We start from the raw sequence: 8409 nt of genomic DNA on the forward strand, positions 1-8409 counted from the left end.
TTCTTTCTTTCTTTCTTTCTTTCTTTCCTTCCTTCCTTCCTTCCTTCCTTCCTTCCTTCCTTCCTTCCTTCCTTCCTTCCTTCCTTCTTTCTTTCTTTCTTTCTTTCTTTCTTTCTTTCTTTCTTTCTTTCTTTCTTTCTCATACTAGCCACAATTCCCCTTCCCATCTCCCCTTTTGTTCCCCCCATCTATTCCCATCCACTCCTCCAAAAGGGTAAGGCCTCACACCTCACGTAGGGAGTCTATAAAGTCTGGTAGATTCAGTTGAGGCAGGACCAAGACCCTCCCCCATACATCAAGGCTGAGCAAGGCATCCCACCATAGGAAATGTGATCCAAAAAACTAGATAATGCACCAGGGATAGATCCTGATCCCACTGTCAGAGATTCCCTCAAACAGATCAAGTTACATAACTGTTTCCCACATGCAGAGGGCCTAGTTCAGGCCCATGCAGGCTGCACAGCTGTAGGTCTAGAGTTCGTAAGTTTCCACAAGCTTGGTTCAGTTCGCTGTAGATTTCTTCATCTTGATCTTGACCCCTTGCTTATATTATTGTTACTCCCTCTCTTTGACTGAACTCCTCACTCTTGGCTTAGGCTTGGCTGTGGATCACTGCATCTGCTTCTTTTACATCACTAAACTGGGTCATTCAGAGTAAACTGTATTCATTTATCTATTTTTAATTTTTTGATGTAAAGACAATGAATCTAAGATTCCATTCACATTTCAAAATAGCTTCACAATGACACATGTTTTATGTCTAATATTCTAGTTTTCTTTGCGTTGCTGTGACAACATTTGTTGACCAAAAGTAACATGAGAAAAGAAGCAGATGCAGTTGAACCCCAGTTTTTGCTCTGGCTGTTGTACTCTAGTTTGAAGGATGTCAGCAGAAAGAACTGATAAAAGATATTCCCCCAACTTGTCAGGGTTTTGCTCCTGCAAAATATACATGACAGAATTCAACTTGTAGTTCCTCAGATGGGTCAAAATTCATCCACTATATGCTTAGAATTTCTGCATCGGTTCTATGTCCATTTTACTTTCATTAAAATGCAGAAAAGGCAAATAAATTAAAAATGAAAGGTAGTTGGGAAAAAGAGAATTGGATATGAAATCCAACAGATTCAATATTGAACTAATAATATTTACTGAGAAAGTAATAGAATAAAATTATAAATGAAATAATTAACTTTTTCATTTCTAATGATAATAATTCTCAGTTTGAAATTATTCTCCCACAAGACTCCAAAGCAATAAATGAGAGAAGACCAGAAATTAAGCACTGTATTTTGGCATCTTAGAATGCCAGAGGCAAAGATTTTTAAAGCTGTTATAAGGAAGGAACAAATAACATAAATGTAGAAGAAAAATATAACCATAGGATTTGAAACGATTGAAGAGAATAAAGTTAGAGAATATCTTTATAGTTATGGAAGGACAGGATTTTAACTCAAGACTGGGTTAAATTTTGTTAACTACTTGTAAAAGGAAAAAAGCAAAGAACTGTGTCTCTAAACATCCTCACAACATTATCCCCTTTTTTCGGAAACTGACCAGGAGGTGTCCTTCCACTGAATAAAGGAATAAAACTTATTTCACAGACAGAAAGTAATAGTAGAGGTGTAATATCTACATGGGAGTATGAATTTCCCATTGGTGATTTTATAGCAAATTGTTTAGCTTGAACTAAGAGGACTAAGGTTCAGAAGTAATTTATGCTCTTTGATATATATATATATACACCAAATATATACAAAATATGCTTAATGTATTATATATGTTATACTTAAATGAATTGGTAATTGAAATGAACAAGGGTTTAGTATTTAGAAAAAAACTTGGTGTAGAGACTGTAAAAAGAATGTTGCATTCTCTAACTTTAGGAGAAAAGTAAAAATAGGAAGTTGAATGAAACTTTGAAATAAAGAAAAGAAAACAATCACTTCAACAGCTACTATGAGCACTGTTTAAGTCAATTGTCCTTAAAGTTAGTGCTGCAACCCTTTAATACAGTTTCTCATGTTGTGTTGACCCCCAATCATAGAATTATTTCATTGATACTCCATAATCATAATTTTGCTACTATCATGAATTACATTGAAAATATCTGATATACAGGGTATCAGTTACATGACCCACCCAAAGGGGTCATGACCCACATGTTGAGAACCACTGATTTAAATGTTTAGGAGAGAAGCAGTAAATAGTAGATTAACAAAAATTGTCCTCTAACCTTATCCGGAAATTGAGTGGGGAGGAAAGTGGCTGTATGTCTTACAGACAGACTGATAGATGCTCAGTTCTTCCCTTCTGTAGCAAGAACTCTGTGGCTGAGAAACTGTAATGAGTTATTATCTATAAATATTGGAAAAACGTCATTAGCAGTAAGTGAAAGAGTTGGTAGCTGGTTCTGAGAAACAAGCTTTTGTGGATGAAGAGTTAAATAGTTATTCTTCCTTTAATGGCTTTTCCAGAACATGACCATTTTGCTGTTACACAGTCAAGTATTAGATGAAGTTGAAATAACATAATCATAAACATATACAAAATATTGTATTAAAGCTCAAATGTAATTAAGTTTTGTCTGTCTATTTTTGTTTGCTTATTTATTTATTTGTTTATTTATTCAAGACAGAGTTTCTTTGTATAACAGCTCTGGCTATCCTGGAACTAGATTTATAGACCAGGCTAGCCTTAAACTCATAGATGTCCCCCTGCCTCTGCCTCTTGTGTGCTGGGATTAAAACGTGTGCCACCACTGCCTGGTGTAATTAAACTTTATCAAATTATTATTCATTGTATAAATATTTATTATTAGTATGATCACAACTAGAGGCAAAGATGATAGAGCCTATAATCTTGTGAGAGTTCTAATTTTTCCTATGTGGGAACTAAGGGCAATCCCTGTGTCTACGTAGAACGTTGATTTGTCTGTAAAAGAACCAGTGAACAGCTGCTCACTCCATGGAGGCCAATGAAGTTCAAATACACAAGAAGAATTCCCTGCACTATGACTGCTGCCATTATAAAGGCGGTTGCTTCTAAATGTCTAGCTCTTGAATGAGAGTGTGGGGAATTTTATATGAACTTAGACTCACACTTGCCTAAGAAATTCACATCTTCCTGAGGTAACTCACCTAGAAGGCTTCATTTATCCATCACGTATCATCCCCCCATCGGTCCATCCTTTCATTTGCTACAGAACTAAGACTATGGTGAGCAGGGCCATGTTATGGATGTCAGACTCGTGGTTGTTTCTTGTTATAGCCCTGGCTTGTCACGGTGACTCCTTGACTATCATGGGTTTACTCTCACTGTCTGTAGAAGGCAAGGAAATAGAAGCATAAATATTTAACCTTCAAAAAGAGACTCACTTACTGGAACTCTGACTGTATGTCCCAAGGTTATAAATCTTTCTGAGGTATTTCAATATACATAAGAGGGTGAAACCACATGAATGACGGGGCTAACTTTAACCTTTGATTGTTTAAAAGCAGTCTTTTCCTCCTTTAAGAACGGGAGGGGCCGAGCCTACACACTATTGTCAAACTCACACGATTAAATTTATCTTTTAAAGTGGCCCCACCATTTCCCTCTCCTGCATTCTAAAATTTATATCAAATCAGTCAAGGAGCTGAAGGGAAATGATATTTTATGGCTGTCTATGGGTTTTGCTTATACAGGCGAAACACATTTCTCTTTGTTCACTCTGAGCAGAAGTACAAAGTCCCTATCTTTGACTTCCTGTCAATAAGAGGGCAGAAGGAGGTGCCTCAGCACCAAGGTAGGTTACAGATTCCTCTAGATTAAGGACATTGTGCTATTCATGGAGTCTTTTGAAGGTTTATATTTAATTAAAAGTATCCACTAATAGTAAAACATGGCTGGATTCCTTCTCTGAGCATAATACTGTTTTAGAAGCTGAGATGAAACTGATGTAGCTGCAGTATTTGCATGAAGATTCTTCAAGCTGAAGTTGCTTAAAACAGGCATTTGGGCTTAGGGGTCTCTTACAGGTAGATACTTTCAAATATTATTTTACTTAAGATTAGTCTTTGTGATCCACAATTGAAAAAAAAATTGAAAGCCAAAGTGTTTAACAGACCTAAAGTGACTCAGATGAGACCTGGTGGGTTGACGAGAAGCTGTGATGGCTTCGCAGGTGTTCTTTCTACCTTGTGATTTCTGTGTGAGCTACTTCAGCAAACAGAGATGAACGAACCAGCCACTCTCTCCGACCTCAGGACATTTAGATTATTTTTGCAGTTCTGTGGCTCAGAACACAGGCTTTTCCCCTTAGGCCTGTCTTTTCATTACACTCAAGATATTCTCTATTGTGATGTCTTACTGCAAGTATAATATTTCTCAGCTCCCTGCCTGGTAATTTCTGCTTCCCCTGCCTTTCTCCATCCTTTCCTATCCTGCAACTGTGTATTAGGCATGGTTATCCATAGTGCAAAAAACAATAGAATAAATAGATAGGTAGAAATGAAAAGAGTAGGGGGGTGGAGGGAAGGAAGGAGGGAAAGGGTGAAGAGAAGAAGGAAGAAGAGGAGGATGGGGGAAGGAATGTGGAGAGAGAGATAAAGGAAGTAAAAGAGAAGGATGGAAAGGTAGAGATGAGGAGGGGAGAGGAGAGAGAAGGAACAGACAGAAGGCATGGTAGAAAAAGGAAGGAATGGAATGAGGAAATGAGAGAATAAAGGAAGGCGGGAGGGAAAAAAAGGAGGAAGAAGGAAAGAAAATGAAAAATAAGGAAGGGGATGGGAAGCTAAAGTAGGAGACAAAGAAGGAAGGCAGGGAGAAGGAGACGGCAGGAAAGGAGGGAGGGGTGACGGAGGGAGGAAGGAATGATGAAGTATGTATGAATGAGAGGGGATCTGTTGCCTGCAAATTAGATAACCATAAAAATTCAGGCTCTAATTGAATCTGAGTTCAAAGGCCTAAGAATAAGGCTAATTGTGTAATCGTCTGACTGAGGCCAAAGGCCTGCGAACTATGAGGTGGGAAGGAGGGCACCAGTGGCGTCTTGTTGATGAAGACCTTAGAACTAGAACTCAAACGTCCTTTGGTAAGAACAATGGATGTCCCAGTTTGAGATGAGGTAAAAGGAGAGGGAGAATGCTCCCTTTCTTTACTTCTGTATTCTCCCAGGCCCTCAGGAGATCGAAGATGCTGCCTACACTGATGACAGCAGATCACCTTCGTTCCGTTTTCCAACTCAGCTGCTTTTCTCTCCTGAAACATGCCCAGAGCCGTCATGTTTAACCAGTTACAGGCCATCCACTATCCCTGTCAAATTAGCTCTCACAGACATGACAGATCCATTTTGATATAGAGTCTATAAAGATTTTTTTTTGAAACGTATGTGATGTCTTTAGACTTCCTCAAGGGGTCAGATAATATCAGATTCTTTACCATTGACCCAAAATCTTGCATGGTCTGGCTTTCTCTCTATCCCTTTAGCTTACCACCCTCAACCCTTCCCACATGGATTTCCTTAGTTTCTAAGCATGTCAGGGCCTTTGTCTGTCTGAGCCTTTATACTGGATGTTCCTCTGTGGTGGATTCTCTTTCCTCTCTGGCTCTATTAAATTTTTGGATAAATCTCCATCCTTAAATCCTTGTTAAAATTCTAGGTCATTCAGGAGACCCATCTTTCTTCCTGCAATTGGCCATGGTCCCACTCCCCTATTCCCCAACTTGTCTTAATTACATCAATCAAAATCTGTAATTAGCTTGGCCATATCACTCGGTTGTCCTTAATCGTCCTGTCCACTAATTTTCTACTATAGAACAATGGTGGTACTGAGAGGTTAAGGTCATTATCTATCAAATGGCTGCATAAGCCTTCAATGATTTTCCTAAACAAGGCAACTGTGGAGGACCTTGACCTCACCATCTTGCTTGGAACTTGACCTTGTTTCCTTGCCAGTTGTTTCTATTTGAGTCTACCCACAAGCTTGGATTGAAAGAACCTGGCATTGACTTCTTCCCAAAGACAAGACACAAAACCTAGCCAGTGCTTACTCTCTAAGAAAGAGTATGTTGAGTTCCCTGAAATTGTTGCTCACTTGTATTATCTTGTGGTCACTGTATAGCAAACATATGCTCAGGTTCTGTTCTGTACTATACCTGGAAGTACGGCCTTTCTTCTGAGCAGTGTGACAGATAAAAACTGCATTTAAACCCCAGCCCCAACTCTAGCTAGCTAAGTGATGCTAAGCCAATATTTAGTCTATTTTTTTAATTTGTTGATTGGTGGCAAATAATACCCACTTCACAGATTTTATAATAATATTTTTTAAAATAATAATAGTAATTATTTAATAGTAATTATTTTTATTACTATTATTTTCATTTATAAAGACAGGGTTTCTCTGTGAAGCAGCCCTGGCTGTCTGCAACTCACTCTGTAGACCAGGCTGGCCTTGAACTGACAAAGATCCATCTGCCTCTGCTTCCTGAGTGCTGAGATTAAAGATGTTTACCACCATCATCAGGCTCACAGAATTATTTTAAACTTCTGATGATTTGGGTGTGTAACTTCTTTGTATTTGGTATAAACTATGTTTGATTCCCCCCCACATACACCTCTGGAAATAGAAGTGAAAATATCCTGTGTTATGATATCATGTTATAATTTCAGCCACAATAAGCCTGGCACTTCTGGGTTCTAGAGCCATGCATGTGCAGACAAGCCCTCAGACAGAAGTACCTAATGGCCCCGGGGATGTTAAAGGGTCCCTCATGACCCATGTGCATGTGTGGTTGCATCATTCACATATGACTCGGCTAAGCCCTTGTGTGATTGTGTGAGCCTTGTCATCTGTGTATGACATAGACACATCAACCCCCTGTGCACATGTTCTAGGCAGCTTTTAAAAGCTGGACAAGGCATCTTCCTCTCTATCTGCACACCAACCTTCACCAGGCCTGTACAACCCCCCAATAAACTCCTAAACAGGTTTGTTGCATGTTCCGTGTTTCTCACTTGCTCCAGGTAATTTCATTGGTGCCGTGAGACTTGGGAGGCTCTCCTGTGCCTCTCCTGCGGTTGGGATCTGGAACTGGGTATTTTTTCCACAACAACCACATGTTCCATCTGCCTGAGCATGATTTCTATGCACACCACCAGCTTCAATTGGTGAGTTTTCCCCCATTCTGGTCAGCTTAACCATTTCTCTGAACCTAAGGAATATACTGCTTAGCCCCTGGAAATCTTCTAGTGTTTCTAGAAATGGGGGTACAGCTCCCAACCACGGCCCTCACAGCTACAGTTGAGTCCTTCACTGACATTCATCTCTGGATTGCTTCCCTTAGCTAACATCATGTTTGGAAAACCCAGAGTCAGTCCTCCTGTGACTGGGGGCAGAGGGTTTCCCAGATTTTTCTTTCCCCTTTCTTTTTTTTTGTTCTTTTCTTTTGAACCACTGACAAGTGACCTCTCTGGCTTCTGAGTTGCCCAGACCAGAGTCAGTCAGGCTTTAACACCCTCCTACAGGTAGAGGACACTCTCCTAGAAGCTCTGTGGTGTTTGTTCACTGCAATTTTACACCCCACCTATAGAGGGCAGATTTCCTCCTATAAGCCTTGTGGTGTCACTGTGTTTGAGGGTTTTCATGGTTTCCATTAGGGGTAGCAAGCCATCCAAGACCATCAATCTATTCTCCACCCTGGGATGCCTTTTAGAGGCCCTGAAACCCCAGGCCTTAATACCCTACTTAGAGATTCCCACACTTGTCCATCTTTTTTTTTTTAAATGGCCTCATTACAATTTAGATAACAATTTAAAGTGGCTGCTTAATGGCACCTTTGATCCTGATATTCTGTGGGAGCTTTCTAACTATTGTCAGGCAAATTGAAGGAGTTTCCTATATCCAAGCCTTTTACTATCTAAGCTCTAAGTCCCAATCTTATAATCTCACCTTTTATGATAGCTATATGATCCTATCTAATAACCTACTTCCTGAAAAGCACACGTGAGTTTGGGAGCAGGCCAGACTACATGCAGACGAGGTTCACCAAACACATGCAGCACACCCCGCAGGGGCAGAGGCAGTCCCCAAGGGGGAACCACACTGAAATTATAACACCCCAGGTGAAATTTTAGCTAGGAACCAGTTTTTGACTTGCCTTCTGGCAGGCCTCCATAAGGCTGTCCTCAAACCAGTAAACTGTAATAAGCTCTCAGAGGTCATTCAAGATACAAAAGAAATTTTTTCTGCATTTTTGGAACATCTCACTAAAGCCCTATTACAAAATACTAACTTAGATCCAGAAACCATAGAAGGCAGACAGTTACTCATGACTCATTTCCTTTGACTCTAAAAAACTCACAAAACAGACTTTAACATAGCAGGTTTATCATTGACTGCAGCAGTGTCTCCTGGATGCCAAAAAAAA

This window comes from Alexandromys fortis, unplaced genomic scaffold (genome assembly GCF_014885135.2).
Source record: "Alexandromys fortis isolate MF-2015 unplaced genomic scaffold, M_Fortis_MF-2015_v1.1 scaffold_67, whole genome shotgun sequence".
NCBI lineage: Eukaryota > Metazoa > Chordata > Mammalia > Rodentia > Cricetidae > Alexandromys > Alexandromys fortis.